Genomic DNA, 12643 nt, shown 5'->3' with positions numbered 1-12643 from the left:
CACTAGGACACTGAAATAGGAATGTGTGTGATGCCGCATTCAATTTTTAAGTGAAACAATGAGGCTGCTATGTTAAATTTATAATCTCACCTTCCTCAGCATGAACACGAAAATGTTTTAAAATTTTAAAATAATATGGCGTGTGAAAATTGATAATAAAGAATATTGTTCATCTAATATCTTTTTTACAAGAAGTTTAAGTATTCTTCCCTTTTATTTCATAGCCGATACCCCATAGCGGGTTTAGCCATATCCCTGGGAACCAAGCGAAAACCAAACGTTTTATTTGTGCAGTGCTGGTCTGGCACCCTCACCGACTTGTCATGTGTGTAGGGAAGGTGAAACCAAAGAATATTTTTCAATTTGTTTTCGACAATTTATTAGCTTAAAACGAACCTCAGAAATACTACTCCGCCTTCTTGGACTAGATTTACCTGTTCGAAATGTGCTTTATTTCAGCGCCTCTACACTTGGCCGACGCGAAGGCTAGCACTGCCATCCAAAATTCTCTTTTAGGATCAATGAGATTTAAACTCCATACAAAAATGTTTAGCGTTTTCTTTTCCTAAAATTGGACTTGAATTGTTTTTCCTTTGTGATCATGGTAAAATTTTCTGTTTCAGAAAATCGTGCAGGCTCTACAATCTCCATGTGTCAATTATTGCTTAGCTATTATAAAGTTTTGAATTGTTGTGCACAATATAATACTCTACGCGATTATTGGTCAATACCTCTTAGTGGGTAGGTGCCAGTAGATGGCAAGCCGCTCAACAGGAAACTATGAAACCAAAATAAAAAAAGAATCAACCAACTCCTGTGCTTACAGAAAGTATTCTATAGGCGGCAGTTGCCGCTGCTGTGCGTTCAACACCATTGGACACTTGAAAGTGCTGCAGTGGAACTGTGGTTCTATATTTTCAGCTTTAACAGATTTATCTTGCCTATCTATTCAATTCAATCCAGATATCTTACTTCTTTAAGAAACGTGGCTTTCACCAGAGAAAAATTTTCGCTTAAAATGTTTTTGGTGTTTCCGATTAGATCGAGACTCGCGAGGTGGAGGATTAATGATACTTGTTTCCAGTAAAATTTGTGCAAAGGGAAAAGCTTTTCAAATCACGGACTGCGACTGCGAAATTTTGGCCATAGATTTATGACTCCCAGGATACCATCCATTTTCAATTATAAATGCTTATTTCCCCACCGGTGTGCAACGTACACGTCAACGTGATAGGGCTGTGGCTGCCTGTAGAAAAGAAATTTTGTTTGTAGGGGATTTTAATTCGAATCACATGCCGTCGGGCCTAAAAACAGATTGGTGAGGTAAGGGACTTTAGGAGTGGACTATTGATAGTCACCTTTCATGTCAGAACACAGGACGAGTAACTTTTGCTTGAGGTCCCTTTCGTTCAGTGTTAGATTTGGCATTTTGTAGCACTGGCATCAAGGTTTTGTCGTGGGTAGCGGTTGACTCAGCAACCAACAGTGATCATCTTCCTGCGTCACTTTAAATCAATTGTCCAATAGCATCTTTAGAATACCAGGCATGCACATTTGTGGACCATACGAAATTTAAGACTTTCTTGCGTTATGCCGTTTCGAAACTTGCCAATGCCAATGATAAGGAAATCGCTTCAACCATTTGCTCAATTCTAGAGGATTCCCGTAAACAAGCAGAATTTGTCATCCCTTCGGCTAAAGGCACCGTTCGTCGTTGGTGGAATAATGAGTGCACGCCTGACTATAGAAAAAGAAAGGCCGCTTGGAAAATGCTTCTGCGCAATCAGTGCCCAACAAATTGGAAAAATTATCAGTTTCACGCTGGTGTATTTAAGCGTACTGTTATTCGAGCCAAAGAGGAATACGATATTAGACATTGCGATTATCTATCTAAATAAAAAAAAATAAGCTTGCTTCATTTGCATTCCTTCATGCTAGGAATGTGCTACCAACGCCCTTAACATTAGGCTCAATTGTTTTGACCCCATAGGAACTGAGCGCCTCCCTAGAAGAGATTCGCGAAGGCTTAGAAAATCGATTTACGGCCAGGCTTCCGGCTATTCATTCTACATTAGGTCCTTGGGATGGCCTTACTCCAGTTTCTTTAGCTGAAACTAATGAGACTGCACTATGTTTACCGAATTCAGCCCCTGGCGCTGATGGTGTCACAAATGCAATGTTAAAAATATTGTTACAGGAATCACCTAAGCGTCTTTTAGACCTGGTGAATTATTCAATTAAGTGTGCTTGGATTCCGTTGCACTGGAAGCTCGCCAAAGTAATATTGATGTTTAAGAAACAAGAAGGAAGGTATGTATTGGAGAACATTAGGCCCATTGCGCTTACATAAAACGTAGTAAAAGTCATTAAGAGGCTTCTTCACCGTCGTATCATGAAATTTATTAACGATAATTACATTCTTAGTCCCTGTCAGATTGGCTTCAGGGCCGGCTACTCCATCTGGCATGCCCACGTCGACTTAGAAAGCCAAATACAACTCGCTCGACGTCACAAGCAATACGCTTTCTTTGTGACCCTCGATATCGCAAAAGCATACGACACTGTGGAGCACACTGTATTGACCAATCAGTTAACTTCCTGTGGTGATCCTGGGTATATAGTAACGTAGAATCAGTCATTCTTAGGTGAAAGAGAATTCTATTGCTACGAAAGCGGCGTTTCTTCTTCTAAATACAAACAAACGAGAGGCGTACCGCAAGGCTCAGTTCTTTCCCCGGTGATTTTTAATATTCTCATGAGCACACTACCTTTTCATCAAGAAACAACTTGTCATGTTTATGCAGACGATATTGCGTTTTTTTGCGTCTGCAAAAGACATCCACACGTTATACAAACGACTGCAAACTTACCTTTATGCTCTGGAGAGGTGGTTAGATGTTAGTCACTTCACACTCAATGCCAGCAAATGTGCTGTTCTCGTTTTCCCTATACGTGACATCGTGCACATTTCATTGTCTTACCGCCTTCAAGACATACCATAGGCGGAATCTGTTAAATACCACGGAATTATTTATAACCCCTCCCCTCAACTGGCGCTCACACATAGATCATGCGACTGGGAAAGGTACCCGTGCAATTGGCATATTGCGTAGGCTGAGCAGTCGTCGAATAGGATTGAGAAGGGATGCACTCCTAATGATATTGCCGCGAATCCATGCAGTGCCTGCTCACTCGAGTCTGCCGCCATGCGACGCAACGCAAGACGCGCTGCCGCCATGCGACGCCAGGCGCGCCCAGCTGAGACGCGCCACGCAACGCAAGACGCTTCCAGTTGAGACGCGCCAAGACGCGCTTCAAATTGAGCGCAGACGACAGCGGCGGGCATTCTGTTCGACGACCGCCGAGCACGCTGGTCGCCTCGCCGTCGCCGGGTAGCTCAGGGCATTGTGGGCGCAAGTCAGCCCAATAAACAGTCTTCTTTCGACAAACCTTTGTCCGTCCTCATCGTCCCTGCGACTGCCGTCACCACTATTTATTTATTTATTTATCTATTTATTTATCACAGTAACCACAGCGCCAGTTTGGCATAACAGAGGGGGGGGGGAACTACATATATCATTGACAAGCAGCAGGTGATATAGAATACATGAAAAAAAAAGATACAGCTCAGGGCAAATCGCCGTCACAACAAAAAGAAGAAACAAAGAAGCAGAGCATAACCGTACATGTGCGAAGTGAAACAAGCGGTTCTGTTGACGCAAGCACTAAGTACAGAGAAAAAAAATTGCAAGTCATACAGCTGAAGCAAAGGCACCATTTGAAGATAGCGATACAACATCGCTGGGCAACCTGTTCCACTCACTGACCGTCTTAGGAAAAAATGACATCTTAAAAAGCTCCGTTCTGCATCTATACTCTTTGAACTTGAGTGGGTGATCGCGCCCGCCAGAAGTGTACTCCGGTGGCCTTATGTAGCTATCACGATTGAGGCCGGTTTTAGAATGATATATATTGTGCAAAAATTTTAATCTGAACGTTTTTCTACGATTTTGAAGTGTATTCCAGCCTAATGTTTCCTTTGTTTGGGATGCGCTAAAATACCGAGTATAATTTTGTACCACGAAACGGGCTGCTAAGCTTTGTGCTCTTTCTAGTTTCTTTATGTCTGTTGCAGTCCACGGGTCCCAGATAGTACAAGCATATTCCAGTATTGGTCTTATGTTAGTCTTGTAAAGCAGGTTCCTTGTTTCTAAGGGAAAGCACTTCGTATTTCTACGTAGCATAGCAAGAACTCTATACGCCTTAGCAATTATATAATTAACATGACGGTGCCAGCATATTTGAGGGGTCAAGTACACCCCAAGGTATTTATATTCACACACGGATGCAAGATTTGTCCTGTTAATGCTATATGTATATACATTTGGTGACCTTTGTCTCGTAAAGCACATCTGCACAGTTTTATCAAGATTTATACTCATGCCCCATTTATCACACCACTCTGCAACCTTGTCTAAATCCTTCTGTAGTTCATTATAATCATCGGGACCTTTCATAACGCGATACAGAACGCAGTCGTGCGCAAACAATGGGATGAAAGATGATATGCCAACGGTAATGTCATTCACGTTTAACAAAAACAATATCGGACCCAAAACTGAACCTTGAGGCACCCCCGATGACACATCAACACCATGCGACAGCCTACCTCCAACGACTACGCGTTGTGTCCTACAATTTAAGTATTCTTTTATCCATTCAGCAACCGTTTTATTTATGTTGTACCACGATAATTTTTGAAGCAGTAAAGAATGGGGCACTAGGTCAAAAGCCTTCCTGAAATCTAAAAAGATGCTATTTACGCAGCCCCCTTTGTCAAGAGTGGATGCTATGTCGTGCGTTAATTCTGTAAGCTGAGTAATAGAAGAAAAACCACTTCGAAATGCGTGTTGCTGAGAGATCAACAAGGAAAACAAATTTAAGTGAGTCATGATATTGCTAAAAAGTACATGCTCAAGGATCTTGCAAGGTACGCTAGTCAAGGACACCGGTCGATAATTAAACACAGATTTTCGAGGTCCTGACTTCGGAATAGGAACAACATTGGCAATTTTCCAGTCTATAGGCAACATTCCGCATGTCAAGGATCTGGCAAAGAGCACATAAAGGTATTTAGACAACGGGCCTGCACAATCGGAAAGCAGATAGTTCGGCAAGCCATCGGGACCGCTGGCACTAGTGGTACTTAAACGTTCAAGTTGTAGTTGAATACCCGTCCTGTCGAATACGATGTCATTCATTGGTTCCCCTCCGATGCTAGAACTCTATGGTTCCCCTCCGATGCTAGAACTCCGATAAGCCCGTAGTGAAATATTGAATCAGTATTAGTTGCGCGCGCAGAAAAAACAGAACCGAAGAACGAGCTAAAACATTCTGCCTTATCTAGACTATCATGCACAAGAGACCCATTGTGTTCGAGCGCAGGAATTGACACTTCGTCTTTTCTATTCTTCTTCATAAACTGCCAGAATTCTCTAGGGTTACTTTTTAACTTAGAATGAAAAGAAGCATAAAAAATACCTCTCCCGTGTGATATTGCGGAATTCACCTCATTTGTGGTTTCGACATGGCTGCCGCCATGCGACGCAAGGTGCGTCCAGTTGAGACGCGCCACGCAACGCAAGACGCGCTGCCGCTATGCGACGCATGGCGCGTCCAGTGGAGACGCGCCAAGGCGCGCTTTAAATTGAGCGCAGACGACAGCGGCGGGCATTCTGTTCGACGACCGCGGAGCACGCTGGTCGCCTCGCCGTCACCGGGTAGTTCAGGGCATTGTGGGCGCAAGTCAGCCGAATAAACAGTCTTCTATCGACAAACCTTTGACCATCCTCATCGTCCCTGCGGCTGCCGTCACCACTACGTGACAATATATCGTGAGTACGTCCACCCTGTATTAGGATTTGGTTGCGCGTTCTTCTCTGGAGCTCCAGCCTACATGTCCCATCCTCTAATCCTCTTAGAAAGAGAAGCATTGCGTCTGTGTTTAGGTCTTCCTAAATTTGTTGCAAATTCTGTTCTTTATCTATAATCCCGTGTTCCTCCACTTTAGTGCAGGTTCCGACTTTTGATGGGGCGGGCGTTCTTAAGGATTTATGAATCACCGCTGCGTCGTCCCCAAACAATCTTTATTTCACAACCTGCATAGTTTTTCGGTGTCATCTAGCCGCGACTACATACTCCGCAAATTATATTCGTGCAAAAATTACTTGACTCTTTGGGCGTGTGCATATGCGATGTACTTCCTATTCCCGACAGAGCTGTTGCAACGGATATACAATTCGATGACACTTTTCCTAATAATGCAAAATTACTTCCACACTGTATTCTAGACGGTATATTACAAGATCATCTGAAAAACCTTCAAACAAACGTTGTAATTGCTACAGACGCTTCACAATGTGAAGAAAAGTCAGGTGTAGGAATATTTTCCCCGATTCTCGATTGGGCATATTCTCTTCGGCTGCCAGATTTCATACCGATCTTTTTAGCCGAATTCATTGTCTTGGTGCTGGCGTTACGCAAATTAGTACCATCAATTACGTCAGCCGTGATAGCCACTGGTTCGTTATGATTGTGCTCGTCCGTTACTGCTTCTAGTGATTCTCGCATGAAGAGGACATTTCATTCGTTGATAGCTGGTTACTTGAGAATCCTGCGTTTGATTCGGGTGCCTGGCCATAAAGGACTAATCATTAATCAAATTGCAGACTCTCTAGCCAAGGCATCGATAAGTGGCCCGATTCTCCCTTGCTGCCCTTTGACTGCTTATGTTACTGCTGCTAGATTTCGCAGGAGTGTCACTATACAGACAGCGTCAGGCTCTGCAATTACTAACTCTGTGAATTACGGATATCTCCTACGCCCTTGGAATAGAGATTTTTGCCGAACACGGAAAATTGAAGTGCCCATCACGAATCTGCGCTGCCGTATACCTGCATTGAACTTCTACCTCCACAGGTCTGGTCAGGTCCCCTCACCATTATGCTTGTTCCGTGGCGAAGGGGAGACAATAGACCATGTCTTGCTGTCTTGCAGACGTTTTCTATTATAAGAAAACGACTACTCGAAATCCCGCTTCGCTCTATTGTTCTAAATTTATCAGTGCCTGTGAGCCTATCTTTTGGAGCCTTGATCATTGGGTTCAGCCACAGAAATGTTTGCTTGGAAATACAAAATTACCTCATTGAAACCAATCGATTTTCATGTTAGATTGATCGTTCTCCCTCTTAACCATAGCTTTCTCTTATTCCTTATCTATTATTAATTAGTGTTATTATTATTATTATTATTATTATTATTATTATTATTATTATTATTATTATTATTATTATTATTATTATTATTATTATTATTATTATTATTATTATTATTATTTCAAACCCGGTTTTTATCTGATTATTTCCTTTTTTCTCCGAACACAAAACGTTTACTTTTAAAATGCAACGCTCAAATTGTTAACTCCCTTGTTATCATTATTATTTTTATGCACCTAAATGAACCACCCGATTCTAGGCGGGTTCTAGGTCGGTTCTGGTTTCTCCTGCTTTGGGGGCCTAGGTCAAGTATCGGGTGGTATTTTCTTTGGTCAGCTTGTAACTTCACATATATATATATATATATATATATATATATATATATATATATATATATATATATATATCCTTTTTCTGATGTGTTTTTGTGTTAGCCTTGCTTGATGTCTGTAGCATCAGATGGATACGGGGCTTCCCCGTGGTCATCCTCGGTAGCTCCTCAGGAGCTGCAGCTTGAGTTTTTTCTTCGCAGTGGAGCCGGCACTGTTCCTGTGGCCATGGTGCCGACTGACGGAGGGACGATCAATATGAAAAACCCAAAAACGATTCAGGGCGAATTGCAGAAGGCCTCACCCCACTTCCGTCAAATCACAGAGGTCCGTCAATTCGGCAGAGGTGGCAAGCTATGCTGCTCGCCAGACCACACCTGTGTCAAAGAACTGCTGAACTGTTCTACATTCGTTTCCCATCCGGTGAGCTGTTTCGTACCACCATATGTCGCATGCTCCAGAGGCATTGTACGAGGGGTAGACGTCACTTTAACCCCCTGAGGAGATTTTAGAAATGTTCTCGGTAGCTGGCGTCATCTCCGTTTACCGGTGCAGTCGAGTGATTGATAATAAGAAGATACCAACAGAGTCAGACATAGTTACATGCGCTGGAACGACGCGGCCCACAGAAGTTAAGGTCTGGCCCCTAATTTACAAGGTAGAAAGCTCTAGCTCCATGCATTCTGCAATGTAACAAGTGTTGGCGATTTGGCCACAGCGTCAGAGGCTGCAGATCTGCACCCCGCTGCCGTACGTGTGGAGACAGCCACAGTTTTAGTGATTGTTCCTCCAAAGAAGAGAAATGTTGTCTCTGTGGTGGTGGTCATTCCGCCAACTACTCGAACTGTCCTGCAAGATCACAGGAAATGCAAATTGTAGATTTAATTGAAAGGAGACGTTGCTCGCGCCATGATGCTGTTGTTGAGGTCCAGGAGAGATCTAAGGGATATGCAGGAGTGACAGCCCGTCAGCAAATGGTTACAGACTCAGCCCTTTCCGAGTCTATTGCGACAGCGGTCGAAAAGGCGTTGTCAAAAGCTATGGAACGACTAACATCAAACCTGTCGGAAACTCTAGCTCAAGTGTTGACATCACAAATGATTCAGCTTTTCACTCCTTTAGCGAGTTCTAATGCTAGCTCGCAGATTATTACACAGACCCTAACATCGAAGGCTGAACAACTAATGGATCCCTCATCAGTTATTGTACAAGACGCAGACAATGCTGTGCCATCCACTTCAACTCAGCAGACCGACAACGGATGCTTCTCTGGATCAGTGTCGGAAAACAACCAGGATGTAGAAATGGACCTCCCGACTCTTAAACGCACAAGATCACCTAACGATAGCTCATAGATCTCTGTCCCGCACTCAAAAACCAAAAAGTTTGTGAAAGATGGTCTTTCGAAGTCAGATTCTAATCCTAACTCTTCCAGCTATGATCCTCAATCAAAACCAACAAAGTACGGTAAAGACAGTCTTTCGAAGAAAGATTTTTTAAAAGACATCATTTTAGAGCAAGCGGTTTCTAAAGCAGGCATTAATTCATCATAGGTTATCTAAAGGTATTAAAGTGGAACTGCCGTTCCATTATTTCTGCAGCTACTGATTTAATATATTTTTGCTCACAACTTTCTCCCGACATTATCCTTTTGCAGAAAACTTGGCTCTCCAATGGGCAAGATTTCCATATACAAAATTATCGTTTATTTCGATTGGACCGTCCATCGAGAGGTGGAGGACTTGTTTTCTTGATAGCAACTAAAATATGCCACAAAGTAAAAATTTCCGACCAGTACATGTCTACGGAGTGTGAGATACTAGCAATAGATGTAACTATTCCTGGTTGTTCCCCATTTTCCTTAGTTAATACATACTTTCCCACAGGCGTGCATGATACTAGGTTCCTCGATACCGTTGTCAACTCTTGTAGGAGAGAAATTGTGATAGCCGGAGACTTTAATTCGCATCATGTATCTTGGGGTTTCAAAACGGACTCATGTGGAAAGCGATTATCCGACTGGGCAATTAATCAAAATTTTTGTTGCTTAAACATGAAGTCAGCTACCTTCATTCAGGGTCTTTCTAAATCGGCATTGGATCTAACATTTGCTAGTTCAGGACTTTCCGTAACTTCCTGGTCTACTGTCGACTCAGCTTCAAATAGTGACCATCTACCCATTAGGTTTGACATTGTCTGCCCTGTTATTCCCCTGGTGTCTCCGACGCGTACTTTTGTCAATTACCAGAAATTTCAGAGTATCTTGAAAACGGTACTCAGTTCCCAGAACATGCTACCGAATGACATCAAAGCCATGAGGCTTTGCGCAATAGTCAAAAGTTCCTTTAAAAAGTCCCAATTTAATGTTAAGATAAACAAAAATACAACCTCTCCTTGGTGGAATTCGGATTGCACGCGGGAATATAGAAGACGAAAAGCCGCGTGGAAGAAATTACTTTACAATCAGTGCCCGAGTAACTGGAGTGATTATAAATTTGCAGCTGCTGCGTTCAAGAGAACAGTTTCGAATGCCAAACACGAGTATGACGTAAAACATCATGAATTCCTGTCTAAGCCCAGCAACAAAAAAGCTCTGTTCAGATTCCTTCGATATAGAAAATTCATACCAACACCAGCGAATATTGAATCGATAATACCTTCACCATGCGAGTTATCTGCTTCTTTAGAATTCATAGGAAAGGGCTTAGCGCAACGCTTAACATCACGTTTGCCGAATGGGCCACTAAGACCTCCCATCGCTGATGACTTCGTGGAAGTCACAGTGTCAGAGCTCTCTAATGTCCTTAGATCTCGGCCTGCCTCAGCTCCAGGTCCTGACGGCATTTCCAATGCCATGCTAAAAATGTTGTTTGAAATGTCTTCTGATGACATTCTCAACGCAGTTAATTATTCTCTAAAAAATGCTTCGATTCCACCAGAATGGCGGGCAGCCAAAGTAATTCCGCTGCTTAAAAAACAAGGAGCTGGCTACAAGCTTGACAACATTAGGCCTATCTCTCTTACGTCAAATATGGTAAAACTAATTGAAAGAGTTTTATATGATCGTATGATGGATTATATATCTGGAAATTCGTTGCTGAGCCCAAGTCAAATAGGTTTCCGGCCCGGTCTCTCCATTTGGTGTGCGCATGTAGATTTGGAAGGCCGCATCCAACTTGCTCAGCATAGAAAAGAAATTAGCGCTTTAGTGACACTTGACATAGCAAAAGCTTATGACAGCGTCGAGTACTCTCTACTGCTGGACACATTACAGTCCTACAGTTTTCCTAAATATATAACGGCATGGATTTTTGAATTTCTGAGAAACAGAAAATTTCATTGTTTTCAAAACGGATTTTCTTCAAGAATGTTCGATCAGACAAGAGGGGTGCCTCATGGGGCTGTTCTGTCTCCTATACTATTTAACCTGTTGATGAGTACAGTACCACTGCACCAGGATGTGAATCTGTATGTCTATGCAGATGACATTGCATTTTTCGCGACAGCTAGAGACATCAATTCCCTTCACCTCTCTTTGCAAACGTACCTCTGTACTCTACAGACGTGGCTTCACAACCTGCACGTGTCACTAAACGTAAACAAAAGTGCAGTCCTTGTTTTTCCGCTTTCCAGGCCATTACAGTTATCATTAGTATATGAACAGAGAACCATTCCTCAGGTAGAGTCGCTTGAATACTTGGGTATCACATATGACGCACAACTGGACTGGCGTTCTCACATAGAATATATTGGAACGAAGGTGACACGAGCCGTAGGTTTACTACGTGGAATAAGTAACCGACACTCTGGTATGCGAAGTGACACATTAATTATGATTTATCGTATGTATGTACGACCGATCCTAGAATTTGGTTGCTTTTTGTTCTCCGGAAGTGCAAAATATAAATTAAGGCCCCTTGCTGTGTTAGAAAGAGAAGCTCTTCGACTATGTTTAGGTCTTCCTAAATTCGTTGCTAATAATGTATTATACCAGGAAGCGTGCCTACCTACTCTTCACACACGATTCCGCATGCTTACGGTTCAAACCTACTTAAGAGCTTATGATTCTTCGCTACGACGTGGACAATATGCATTTATTAGTGAACCAGGTCCATTTTTTTGAGACCACGTGGTCACGGTTCCATACCCCGCAAGTTGTATTTGTGCAAGCGCAATTAGCACCTTTAAATGTTCGCCTTAGAGAAATAATTCCGCTCCATAGGTCTCCGCGGGGTCACTGAAAATTAAATTTGCAGACATTTTTCCACACAATGCGAAATTTCTGCCCACAACATATTTGAATGACCGTTTACAAGATTATTTGGCCCATTTCAATATAAACGTAATTGCGACCGATGTTTCTTCGTGTGAAGAGAAGGCAGGTGTGGATATCTACTCACCATCCCTCAATTGGTCTTTTTCACTTCGCCTACCAGATTACACATCAGTTTTTCATGCCGAACTTCTGGATATAGTTCTTGCCTTGCGGAAATTACCCATTCATATTACAAGAGTTATTATCGTCACAGATTCTCTATCTGTAAGCAGCGCATTTACTGCGTCTACAAAGTCGCCAACCGGAAACACGTTTTATTCAATAGCTCCACCTCACTTAAGTTTAGTGCATATAGTATAGGTCCCTGGCCACCTAGACATTGATATAAATGAAAAAGCCGATTCCTTAGCAAGAGCTTCTTTAGCAGGTCCTGTGCTATTTGTGCTGCCGGCAACTGCGCACATTACTGCAGCCAGATATCGGAGATTTTCTTTGAGCGAGGAAAAAAAGCTCTGTCATTAGCAAAATCTTCAGATTTTTTACACTTAAATTATTCTTGGTACCGGCAATGCTGTCCTAACCGGAAATTTGAAGTTTCATTAACTAGGCTGCGTTGCCGTATTCCATCACTTAATTTTTACTTGCCCAGATGTGGTCTGGCGGTATCCCCTCTATGCTACCTCTGTAATGAACCAGAATCTATATATCATTTTTTATTTTCATGCCGGCGGTTTTCTAATCATCGAAAACTATGTCTAGAAATG

The 12643-nt window shown here is 42.5% G+C and overlaps 1 long non-coding RNA gene across 2 annotated transcripts in view; it reads left to right on the top strand.

The window, feature by feature from the left end:
* The window catches only part of LOC139052684 (uncharacterized), a 1258229-nt gene that overhangs the window by 120255 nt on the left and 1125331 nt on the right, over window positions 1-12643 (top strand). The window lies entirely within an intron of this gene.

The sequence above is a fragment of the Dermacentor albipictus genome, unplaced genomic scaffold (genome assembly GCF_038994185.2).
Source record: "Dermacentor albipictus isolate Rhodes 1998 colony unplaced genomic scaffold, USDA_Dalb.pri_finalv2 scaffold_29, whole genome shotgun sequence".
Classification (NCBI taxonomy): Eukaryota; Metazoa; Arthropoda; class Arachnida; order Ixodida; family Ixodidae; genus Dermacentor; species Dermacentor albipictus.
Note: the sequence above shows the minus strand (reverse complement) of the source record. Positions and strands in the feature narration are given on the sequence as shown.